The sequence below is a fragment of the Artemia sp. Qi Xiang Cuo genome, chromosome 19 (assembly GCF_049724085.1).
Source record: "Artemia sp. Qi Xiang Cuo chromosome 19, ASM4972408v1, whole genome shotgun sequence".
NCBI classification, from domain to species: domain Eukaryota; kingdom Metazoa; phylum Arthropoda; class Branchiopoda; order Anostraca; family Artemiidae; genus Artemia; species Artemia sp. Qi Xiang Cuo.
The window spans coordinates 52,971,340-52,975,727 of NC_142812.1; positions in this window are offsets into that span (position 1 = coordinate 52,971,340).

Below are 4,388 nucleotides of genomic sequence, written 5' to 3' on the forward strand. Positions count from 1 at the left end.
ATAAAATTTAAATGTCAGATCATATGAACAAGATTACTAGCTTGATCGCCATTGTGTAAGGGTACAGGCTGGCCCTGGGATATCACCAAATCATTCCTCTGTTTCTGAGCCATTGGACCTAGGCCTTTAATTACCCATTCCAAATGCCTTATAAGCGAGTCAAATCAGTCTAAGCTTAGCAGAAAAAGTCCTCAAGAATAGTATGAGCCACAGCTTTTGATTTTGCTTCTTTTCATTGAATGCTAGAGTAAAAATGCTGCATTAAAACCTAGATAGATATGAACAAATGGAACAATAAGAACGAATGGAAGATTATACATAATTTGCGTTTTTGCTTAGCTGTATACCTTGGTCTTAGCTCTGACAGAGCTGTGCTTAAAACGGTGTTGTTTTTGTATTTTTCAACATTTGGGCCCTTGAATTTTGACCGTTTAATCTCCAAACAGAAATGCATTGTCAGCAAGTCGAGTAAGTCTGAAGACCAATAGATAAAGTTCTCAAGAATAGCTTAAGTCTCAGTTTTGGAATTAGCCATTGGTGCTAGAGTCTCAGGGTAATGTTTATAAAAGATACCTTATGAGCTAGCCTGTCAGCCAAAAGGGGAGAGGGTAAACACCTGCTTAAACCTCATTAATAACCATCTGTTAAATAGCAGAATAACAATGAAATTTTTGTCCGATGACAGATAAAAACAATGATTCTTTGTCATATGACGATTAAAAACAATGTCACTTTTTTGATGATAAGAAAAATCAATGATCATTTTTTTAATGCCAAACACAAACGATGATATTTTATCCAATGACAAGAAAAATAAGTTGTTTTGTCAAAATTTCAATTGACATAGGCCTGTCAAGTTGAAAAATTTCTTAGACATAGAAATCAGAAGAAAGTCAACATTGAAGCTTTGCAATATCTTGCCTGATTATGTTTTTGGCACTGGATTTGTAACTGAAAGTTTCATTTTTCCTAACCCAAGCTCTTTCCAAGCTAGTTAAAAGTACTAGCTAAACTAGAATGCTACCTCTATTTCCACTGTTTATAGGGAATTTTATTGATATTTTGTAATTTCAAACTTCAGTTATACATTAGCATATCTAGACATTAATAGCCAACTAGCTGGTCAATTTCATTGTGAATATAGAATTTTATTTTTAGCTGACTAGTTGGATATTTTAAACATAAGTTATACCTGGGATCTTAATTGCAGACTAGCCTAGTTAGCTATTTGCAAAGTGTAGGCATATATAAAATTGTGTTGATAGCTGACTGGTTGGCTAATTCCTAGTGAAATGTATATATAAGTGAGGTCTAATAGCCAACTGGTTGGACAGGCTAAATATTTTATAATTGGCTAGTGATATTGGCTAGTGATTCCTCTGGTTGGCACCAAAAAAAATCCCTGGGAAGTAATATACTTTTATTTCTTAGTCCCAGGTTACCAGTTACTGTTCTCTCCATTGCCTCGCTTTTCCCCAGACCCTGCCCTCACCCTGTGGATCTCAATACTTTCTCTAAGAAAAAACTAATTTTTGCATTTTGGACAACCAACAAAAAATTGTTGAAATTTTATAAAATTACTTATAAAGAATGGTTGCCAAAAGCTCTTGTTTCTGAGTAGTAACTCAAGTTATTTTTGTGGGTAGTAAATAATTTTCATAATAACTTAATTACATATTCTTAAGAAAAACTTAATAAAAAAAAATATTGCTTAACTTAATATCCTCTTCCCCCTCTGATGGATAAACACACTGATTTAAAAAATATTTATTCTATTTATTTTGTTAGTATGACTTATCTATGCTTGTTAATGGATTAGCATTTGGTGTAAAGCAATCGAGACAAACAAATTTGCACTGTTGAAAAATATGGTTTGAATATTTAGAGCAGACTATATTTGTCTGTAAGGAGGGGGGATAGAGTGAAGAAACACAGTCTTAGGAAACAAGTGAATAAGTATTTATTATTAATTTAAGAGATCTTTCATAACTGCTTGTAACAGTTTTATGATCAATTACTTAGACCTAGATCTTCCAATGCTTAATGCAATATGGAGTAGCACTTGCTCACATCTGTTCCAGGCAATCCTCAGATCCCATCTCATTGAATGATAATAATAGAGCTCTGGTATTATCTTTAATTAAATAACCAATGATGATCTGTTGTCTACCAGTCTTTTTGAGGCCCTGAGAGGTCTAACAGAGGTCTCCTTGTTTCATTTGATACAACCCTGGCATCACTACTTTATAAGTCAAACTTTGTCCCTTTTTTTACTCTTCTTTGTGAGAAACCTGATCTAAGGGTTAGGGACAATTATTGCCCCAACTAGTTGCAAGTTCTCTTTGCACACAATTGTTCTTAAGTCTAAGTAAGCTTTTTTCTGCAGTAGTAAACCTTTTCTCTGTTGTTATAATGATGCTAAAAAGATTGCTTAAAAAGAATGTAATTTGTATATTTTAAAAGCATTTGAATTGACAAATCAAGTGATTAGTTCACTATGTACCTGGTCAAGTGCTGGAAATCCATATTACAAACTGTAACCCTCAGCTTAAGAGTTTTAGACAACAAAAAATACATTGGTAAGATTTACCTTTAATCTTAAATTTCATCTTCTAGCAACTAAGGTTGAAGAACCTATAGATGTTGCCAGGTAACATTGACTTGATAATCTTCATGTCACAGTTCATGAGTGGATTATCACTATTTACATATATACAGGACAGTTAACACAGTTAATTACAACAGGACAGTTAACACAATTTCATATCACAGTTCATTAGCAGATCATCAGTATTTTCATACATACAGGACAGTTTGGTTTCCTTGTTGGGTGTCACTAGATTGTTGGCAGCTGGACATATTTGGGGGCTAAAGGGGGCAGCAGGAACCTAATAGATCTTGCTCAAAGATGCTTGTTCTTCCCACTGCATCTTCAATGACTTGCTGCTCCAATCACGGTCAACACCATCCTTGAAGGTATCAACTAATCTGGTCAACATGGTATATTCACTGAGTGAATTCCACAATGGACAAACGCAATTAGTGAAGAAGTTGAACTTCTTATGCTTTCTCTTAAATTTTTGATGCAGTTTTATGGGATTTCCTTGTTTTCTGGTGTATTCACTTTGATCAAAAACAGGCTTGATAGTGTCACTGGTCATCATCTTAAATGCAAGGATGACATCTCTCTTTTTATGGTACATTAGGGTAGGCAGGTCAAGCTTTTCTAGCTGTTCCTTTTAGGAGATTTGTTTTTTGGCAAAAGGGAGCTTGGCTGCTCTACTCTGGACCTTCTCAAGTATCTCCATGTCACACTTAAAGTGTGTGCTGGTAACCAACATGGCTAACTCAAGATGGCGACAAACAAGGGCTGTGTAAAGCTTCTTGATAACTTTTTGTTGGCGACTTGTTACTGAACGCTTGATCAAACCAAGGACCTTGTTTGCCGTAGCTGCTTGGTTCCAACAGTGACTATGAAATTAAGTTTATTGTCAATTAATACCCCAAGATCACCCTCTTCCTTGACACTCTAAATGGGCATATTGGCACTTGCAGAGTCAATCATGTGGTAACTATGGTAGGGATTGTTTGGACCAAGATAAAGGACTTTGTCGTTGTATGGGTTGAACTCAAGCATCCAGGCTGTTCCCCACAGACAGAGGTTGTTGAGATCTTCTTGCAGAAAAGAGAAATTTTCTGTAGAGGCTGCTGGACCAAAGAGTTTGGAATTGCCCATATACAGTTCCAAGCCATTCTTGACCACCACAGGAGTGTCATTTACATAGAGGTTGAACTGTGTTGGGCCTAGTTTGGTCCCTTGTGTGACACCAAGGGACCATGAACTGGTATGGAGTAGAAGAGGTCACCTCTTTCATCATATAATTTTTCACTTGTTTATTTTGCTTGGATTTTGAGAAAGGATATTATAGAGATATGAGCTACAAAACATCATGTTGGACCCTAGTTTAGACTATATTTTATTCTTGAACTGTCAATCTTCTAGTGCTCAAAAATTTCCAAGCTGTAAAGAGCTATTATTCTACAATTTTAATTTAAAAGTTTTTTGGTACTTTAAATATAGAAATACAGTTAGATTTTATCAATACATTTTATAAACCCTTATTTCCACCTCTCTTTAATAATACAAAATAAAAAACGAATATTATTCTAATGATTTGGACTGTTGAACTTTGTGAACCTCATCCTTTTTTCTTATTAATATAATTTTTGCTTTACAGTTTACAACATCAGTTATTATAGATTGCCTAATTTCTAGGAGCCTTTTGATCTCCTGTGTAAAAAAGAGGACAAATTCCAAGTGTTGTTAGAGGTATTCTAAATCTTATAAGAGAATTTAGTGCATTGGATGAATCTATTATTGAAATTCC